This window comes from Pinus tabuliformis, chromosome J (genome assembly GCF_031772625.1).
Source record: "Pinus tabuliformis cultivar Carrire ecotype Pingquan chromosome J, CPIR1, whole genome shotgun sequence".
Taxonomy (NCBI): domain Eukaryota; kingdom Viridiplantae; phylum Streptophyta; class Pinopsida; order Pinales; family Pinaceae; genus Pinus; species Pinus tabuliformis.
The window spans coordinates 160930638-160939770 of NC_142295.1; positions in this window are offsets into that span (position 1 = coordinate 160930638).

A 9133-nucleotide genomic window follows, 5' to 3' on the forward strand; every position below is an offset into this window, starting at 1 on the left:
GGTGTAGTCGGAAATATGCATCCACTATGGCCCATGGGATAGTGATGATTTCTCGGTTCCCTTAATGCCAAATCTAATCCAGTGACATAGGTGTAGGTGACAGGGGGTAGATATTTTTCAATCTTTCCTTAGGTGCCATAGTAGCTTGAACTCCTTCGATGTCTTGGACACAATAATGCTACCTTTGATAGGTCCTTCAATATATGCTAGGAAACTATCATCATCTCTAGCTTTATGCAACATTTTCTTATAGTATTCTAAGTTATATATGTCCTCATGTCCATCCCAAGGAGTTTATAAGCCCCTTGAAAACATTCATGCAGGCATTTATGTGGGCAATGACCTCTTGTATTTTTGTTTGCACTATGTTAATTAGAACCCTTTGAGCAATCACCTTGTTGGTCTTCTTGATTATAGTTACCCCGTTAGTTATCTCATTAGCATCCAATATTTATATGTGCAAGAAATTAAGAATTTCATTAATTCTGTGAGATACATTAGCTATGTCTCTGTCTGCTTTAGCATGTCATTCAATATCCTTGTTGGCTGAATCATCCAATTCCAACTCATCCTACATCAATTGAACTGGGAAAAACTAGGTTGAAGAACTGGTCCACAAAATAATACCTAACATACACAAATTTAACTTATAAAATAGATCTTCATGTAACAATGTAAATCTAAACCATTCAAAATACCACAAGGTCATCTCAAGCATTACAAGGGATATCACTGGTGCTATACAATTTTGAAGATGTAATATATTATTCTTGAATCACACGCATTGGAGAATCTAGATAAGTCCAATAATAAGGTAGGCTAAAGACAAACCCATATAATTTAAGCAAAGGTGCTAACCGGCCTGGAAAATAGCTTGTTGGATTCCTCCACATAATGTTTCCATTGATAATAGTACCCTTCAATTGCGGATCACATAACATAAAACAAATGTTTTGCATGCCATACTTTATGATATAGATGGTGTCTAGTTGTGTCTTTTCTACCAAATTATTCCCCTGGAATACAAGGAATGCAACAAGGCCACTTTGGCTCATCAACGGATCAATGGACAATGATCTCTTTTTTTTTTACAACCTTTTAACTTGGAAAGATCTCAAGCACAACAGAGTGTAGTGTCTCCGCCATTTGGATTGCCACTAATATTATCCCTCTCCTTTGTCTCGAAGATAACTGCGTCAATAAGTCCAATGCTAAGCTACATTTCATGAATGCTCAGAAGCAGATTCTTGAGTCCTACTTAAATATTGAATTAAACTTGTCAGATAGAATTATCAAAATCATGAAACCACCCTTTTACATTTCTATTTTAAGAAGCCTACATATAATTCCATTACATAAATATCCAAAGTAATCAATATCTACACAAATCTCATTTCTCACAGGAATTTGTGGAACCCTATAACTTGAGGAATATTTGCAGCAAGTGGACATTAAAGCCAACCATACACAAAATCACATGCTCAAAATTCAAATAGAAAGAAGCTCCAAACTAGGCAATAAGAAGAAACTTTCATAAGCTTGAGATTCTCAAAATCATAGAGATACAAATTCCTCCTATACATTACAATGTATCTCCACTTAAAGCATGGGTAGAGTTTGATCTGCCACTATGGGAAATTGTTTTTTGAAAAGTGATGAAAAACTGATTTACATAATCTGTAGCAATAACAAAAATGTCGTAGCTAAGAAGATAGACAATGGAGCTAGGTGATTCAATGAAAAGAAGCATTGTAAGAAAATGTACAAACACTCTTAATTTAACTAAAGTTGTTCTAATAGTTTACTAAGAAACTAAATACTAAATAATTTGAAGTCTCATGCTTTTAATGCAACAAATGTTTCAATTTTGAATAGACAAAACAACCAACAATCTACAGTTTCCTGCAACTAAGGAGTGTTAGACAATGTGTCATGCATCTTTGGCTATGAAAAATCTTCCAACACACATTGTATTGAGCAAGGAATAGGGTGAAAAATATTCTAATAATGTTAGAATACATAAATTAATGAATTTCACTCTAATATTAAGAAGACACGAATACAATTTGGATACCAATATACTTAAGAATCACCATTTTTTACATTAAAACAACAAAGAATTTTGCAACAAAATGTATTAGGACAACTATCTCTGATCTTTTCCTTGAGTGAATAATTTTTCTTTTATCTTCCCTGCTGGCTTTATTGATGTCTTTTATTTTTTCTATTGTCTCTTTGAGATTCCTGTTGCCTTGCAGTAGGTTGCTGAGGTCTTGCCTGTATCCGAAATTATTGTTGAAGCTATGGTTGATGTTATGGATATAGTTGTTGTAACAATTGTGGTGCAAGTTGTGACTGCTGAGAGGGCTGAGCAGGTTGGGAAGGTTGTTGAGAGTGTGTGTGAGAAGATGAAGATGCTTGAGGCTACTAAATCCATCCCGATGAATATTTCCATAAGACAAAAGTGAAATGGCTTGATAGTCATGTTGGACCTTGGAATCGAATCCACCCTCATATGGAGCGAAGAAAATAACACAGCCAAGATAGAAAGCAATAAATTAGGTCGATGGAGATTTGAGAACAAATGACAATATAAAGTGAGAAAAATCCTTTAAATGAGCGACTTGCTCGATGGGATATGCCACTTGTGGAGAGATGTATTAAAATTATGGCCCCAACAATGCAAATGAAATCCTTCTGTTGATCCAAAAAAAAATTAAACCTCGGGATTGGAGACCATATATTGCCCCCCAACAATCCTTATAATATAATCTTTGAAGTTAATTTATGGAACTAGAGAGGGGAATATTTTTTCATTAATTTATAGGATACCTAGGGACAAATTGACCCCTATTTTTACTAATTCATCTACATTTGAATTTATATTTATGTAAATGTGATAGATGTTTACTTGCTCAAATTTTGTCAATGTTGCTTGGATCATGTGTATCAAGGGGGGAGATAGGAAGTTAATGGTCTTCATTGCTTTAAATAATTGTGAAATGACCAATAAGGACTCCCTAAAGACAATGAACTACTTAATTACATGATCGAAGGCAAGATTCAATCGTTTCCAAAGGGTGAGAAACTCAACCAAATTGTTTATGGTTGTCCTAAGTCCCCACACACATCCCAATACAATTTTTTTGTCAGGGAAAAGTAGGACCCCTCCCACTCTATCATCCCTAACGATTCTTCTAGAAGCTCGATCGAAGAACAATTAGAAGTTTGAATCACCCTACCTACATATATTTAAGTCCCCTTGATTTAAACGAATGTAAGGAGTCCTACAAAATTCAGGACGAAGTAACTACTTTGTGGGGGGCTGATAAATGATATTTTATTTAATCCACTCATGTTCTTTTTAGTTTAGATTATTGACCTCATTGTGTTTGAAACCTCCAATGGATTTTGCCTTAGAAATAAAATACTTAGCTTTACTCACCACTTGCAAGGGAGTGAAGGATTCTTTTATAAATATGATTCTATTTTGAGCAATCCAAATTGACCAAAAAAAAACCTTTGGTAAATTCATTCAACATATTATCTGCACCGAGGAGGATTTTCTAAACCATGGATATCTTTCCCTCCAATTAACCATCATATATTCCCAAGAACAACAGATGGAGAGAATGCTTATGATGGAGTTGTTGATGGCCTAAAATGACCTTATCAACATCTAAGGCAGACCACCCAGTTAGGAACTTTAAGAAGCTCCTTTTCCGCTTGGAATGGTGGTTCCTACTAGTTCACTTTGGTATGGCTAACCTCTCTCTTTCTCTGCTAGCTTATAGTATATTTATTACTTGCCAATAGAAAATATACATCATACTTTTGCTCTTGTAGATCTCTCGCAAGAAAGTGATCCTTAAGTTGAATTAATAGCTCAGCCAAGCTACTCTAAAGTTTTCCCCTATGTAAGAGGACTTATAGAATGAAATATCTAAATCTAAATACAAATCCACTCTAATTAACATAAAATAAATCCTAAATCTATCTCGACTGAAAGAAGGATTAGTCCTCCTCTCAACCAAGGGAAAGGTAAATAAGGGATTTGGACTAGCTTTCAATTTGGAATAAAAATAAAGTCAGCAAGCCAAGGAAATAGTTCCAAGATTTATTACTAGTTCAATCAAGTATACGTATTTAGATATTTGATGAATAGTCATCAAATATATAGTGCACATGCATCCAAATTCAAATAAAATGAATTCAAACTAAAAAGCTATATTGCATTAAGGAAATAGTTCTCATGCAACAATCATTATTAAAGCAAAGATAAACTTGACATGAATTTGCTAAATAGTTAATAGGTATGTTTTTTTTTATCTATTGGAATTCATAATTAAACTTCATAACAATTAGATCCATTATTAAACTATAGCTTTCAAATAAATAAAACAAGCATGTATTAAATGAATTCACAATAGTGAAAAATTTCACAAACACATACTTATCTAGATCGAGAATTGTATCAAATTTTATTAAATGCAGGTCACCAATTAGCCTCTATCTCCGATAATGATGTACACGAATTAAAGATCTGATCATAGCCTTTTAGTGCAAGAAATTCTCAGAAAATTTCTTAATAGCATGGAATTTTCAGAGCTAACATACATCTCTTTAAGTCTCCACAAGTTTGGTCCAAGCTAGCTAATTCTATACAAAAATATTTCTCCCTACATTAATGAAAAAATCCCTCTCTTTGCAGAGAGTTTCTTCCCCATGTTTCAGATCTAGAACCCCTTTTTTTCATTCTCTAAAATCCATATTTATATTTACAAAAGAAAATCAAAATGAGAGAGCTATTAGAGAATAAATTTTCTCCAAAAAAAATTGATTGGCCATAATTCTTCTTTCCCTCTTTCTGATGGTGCAATTCTATTGTTCCAAATCTTATCTTCCTCATCTCCCCAACTTCTCTCGTGCTAAAAACAAGTCAAAAGTAAATTAAATTTCAAATCAAAATAAGAATTACCAAATTTGGGAAAACAAACATCTCCAATCAAAATTCAATTAAATAAAAAAAGAAGAAAAGAAATTAGAGCTTCCCATTGATCTCGGTAATGATCTTGTTGGTAAAACAAGACATAATCAAATGGATGTACAACCAACAAAGGCTTTGGGCAAATGAAAATGCAAAAAACCAAACTCGGGAAATTATTTTTGGTTGCAAATTTAGATCTTAATTTTCTGCTAAATTTTAGACTCAACTATTGACAATATTTGGCCATCCAACCACTTCAGAAATATTTTCCAAGAATTTATCTTTCTAGTCAGTCATACTAGGCCTCAATTGGCCAAGTAAAACTAAACCAATGAGCCTCCAAAGTTTAAGTGTCAAAATTTTCATAGTTCTGGAAAGATGAGGTAAAGTGAAAGAGAAAGCATGACATTGGAGTATCAGAGTTTTAAATATCAAAGGTTTGTTTAAAGTGATGTTACGATATTTGATTACTTTGATAAAAATTACATTTGACTGGCCTTTGTAATATGAAGTTAATTTTTCAATCATAATGACAATAAACCATCGAGCATCGAAGGTATAGTCATATCGAAGGTTCTTTTCAAAGAGCTCAAATATTAAAAAGTTCTAGGGTTTTTATTAATATCCATATGAACCATCCTCATTTAATATAAACCCATTGGAGGCATGAGATACCTTGGGCATTGAGGTATGTAGATATCAGAGGTTCTTTTAAAAGCGCTCTGATATTTAAAAGTTTCGAGGTTTTGATGAGGTATTTGTTGAGGTTTGTATGTATTTCATGAAAGCTTTATGAGAGGGGAACTTTAAATTGAAGTTACGAGATTTAAATTTCTGATGTCCCGATGGGATGTCAGAATTAATGAGATGGAGTAATGTATGGTGTGAAGGGGTAGAGGAGGTCCATGTGGAGTGAGAGCCCCCCTTGGGATCCTGGATCTCGTAATTTATTTTAAATTGGAATTTAACATAGACTTCAGAAACCCAAAAAGACCATAATTTTAATTGTTCTATAATTTGGTTGCAATGATTTTCTAGGACCGTTAGCAAAAATAATTTAATTAGTATAAATTAACTAAAAATCAATATTTACAGACAATTTACAAGAATTAAAATAATATACACTTTATACATGTTTTAGCCTGGCGGTAAAAATTATCGAACTTCGGATGAAAACCATTTGCAATCCATGCATCCAAATGAGATTAAAAAAGAACTGAAGCAAATATTGTGAAAATTCAAACACAATGAGGAAATCAAAAGAAGAATCCGAAGATTTTTTTTGGAAAAATCATAGGACACTTAACCAAAAGAAAGCATTAAAAGGAGATTTAGCCAAAATTGACGACAAGGGTCCCCATTATTTGAAATAAATAAGTTTAAAAGGGAGGTGTTGTGATTTCACTACAAGAATGGCGACACATGGGGAAGAACTAGTTATCTATGGTTGAAAATATAATGAACATCACTTCACCCAAAATTTTAAAAGGGAGGAATTCTATTAAGCCATCGGATAGTAAAGAGTTTCCCATGGGTTCCACATTAGTGATTCAAGCAATATAAGCTCAAAAATATAAGTACTCAAAGCAGAATCAGTCTAAAATCATGAATCTGAATTTTGGGAAATATTTTGTTTTAAGATTGCTTCATATGAAAAATAGAAGGTACATATAGGTGTTTTTTTATCAAGCATATATCCATCAATATGAATGGTATTTTACATTGCTTCACTACGAGTAAGCCTGGTTAGTACCCCGATGAAGTTTTCCTTAACTCCATATAAACATGCCCTTGTTGTCTGTGAGCGTCCATAGCCCTGACGAGTTTAATTGTACTTCCCATGCTTCCCCTTTTGATAATCATTTTGATAAGAACATTTGTGAGCTTAGTTTTTGATGTACCTAAGTGAAAGGTGTGGGATGGTAATAGAGACTTATGCTAATGCATATAATACTTTCATAATGTTTACTCCAAATCTTCCCCACGACTATCATTCAGCGGTTTTTTATATGATGAGGTGGGATGGAAGGGATTAGTTGAATTAAAATCAAGGTCAATTCTTTCCTTGAAAAGGTGAACTATATTACTTAGCAAGGATGAATGTTCCTCCATGGAAAATATTAAAGGCGGAGTGCTTTAGGATTTCATAAAATTATATCTTTAAGGTAAATGAAGCTCACTAAATTGACAACGTAAAAATTTCCCATGTCTTCCAAACAATGTTGGGCGAAAAAAAATTTCCTTCTCCATAAACCTTGGCGGAGTCACCAAAATCAAACTATAACCAATCCGTAAAAAGGAAAAATAAATAAAAACTAAAGTGATAAAGAAATCAACAAACTCAAAAAATGTCGAAAAAGGAGAATAAAAATGAAAGACAAGTCCAAATTAAAAGAAAACCCAAAAAAACTAACTAAAAATATATCTCAACAAAGATAAATAGGAAAGCCATGTGTGTGTTCATCTTGTGTTGAGATTTTAATGAATTTTATCTTAGAGAGTTATAAGCAATTAGGCTCTCAGACCATAAAGTGAATAATAGTTATGAGGTAAAATGAATCCAAATGAGAAGTATCTATCTGCCGTAATTTTTTTTATTTTTATTTTTCAAACAAATCCTACATAAAAGCATTTTACAAAAAACTCTAAATGAACTCAATGCTTGAGAAAGAGACTAAAAAATTCAGGGACTCCCCAATTAGGCTGATTTTTTGGACATCGTTACTGCTCTTCTAAAACTCAAAGTCAAACAAAAAAGATAATGATTTCCAAATCAGATCCGGCAAAAGTGAAAAATAATTCTCGGAGACCTGCAAATTAGAGATATATATCATCAAAAACTAAAACAAAACTGAAACAAAAACTTAAAGAAACAGAAACAGATGAAAATGGGCATACAAAACTTACCATTCAAGAATTTCATTACAAACTTACTTAAAAGATGTCAATCTTCTCCATTAAAGGATAACCGTTTCATTTGATTGAACTTAAAAGAACGAATAAGTGTATTTCAATGTAGTTTTCATTCGCCCAAAATCATAAAGTATTAGAGCTAAACTAAAGAAAGCAATAAAGCTTAGAAAAATGATATATAATGTTCAATAGATCAGAAGTGAACAAAACCCATCAAATGAAAATGAAGGTGTTTCTCTATGAATTGTAGCATTAATTTTTCTCTTTAATTTTTTGTATTTTATATCAACTCCATGGTTTTCATAAACTGTCAAAACTCAAGACCGAGTCCCAATCAATGTTAGACATATGTGTAGAGGGAGAGGACTTTAATTTTTTATACTGAATATCAAGCGATATATCAAAATGTCAAACAAAATAGAATTCAAATATGAATTGACCATGATCTATTACCTTTTCATATTTTGAATTCGCTTACCACCTATTTGCTTAAAAGTGCCTTTTTCTTTTCCTTGTCAACCTTCTTCATTTCTTCAGTATGTTGGGGACCCAAACCTCTCTTATATTACTTTACATGAAAATATGTCGGACTACGAGAGTCTTTCCACATTGGATTCTGGAGTGGAAATATCGGGAATGGATTTTAAATCCAGTTACGATATTCCAATCTCCCGAAATAAGGAGGCCTGATATAGATACCACGAGTTACAAAAGCTCCGATATAACATTTTTATTATATAATAGTTTTTTCAGAAGTTCATTTCTCGTAAGCTTTTAAAAAAGAATATTATGATACATTAGACCCCTGATATATCATGTTCTGATAGAAATATTTAAATACAAAAGAAAAGATCGATCAAAAATCTAAATTTCAGCAGGGTAACATCTCGTAACAATTTTGAAGAGGTCCCGATATGGAAGGTGCCGATGAATGACGTGCCTAAGGCAACATCTCTATTAAAAAAGGTTTCCAAAAAATTCTTCTTCATACATTTTTTTGGTAAAATTACTCTTCATAATTTTAATTGGATGACACCTCCGATATAAAAAGTCTTGACATATAGAATATTAAAAACAAGCAAGATCTCGGAACAAAAAAAATTCGTAACTTTTTATACATAAAATTTATGATATCAAATATGCTTGAAATTGAATGCATTTTTAATGTATTACGTGGGAATATTGTATAGTGGGCATTCAAATATCGAAGGTAATCAAACTCATAATAGTTTT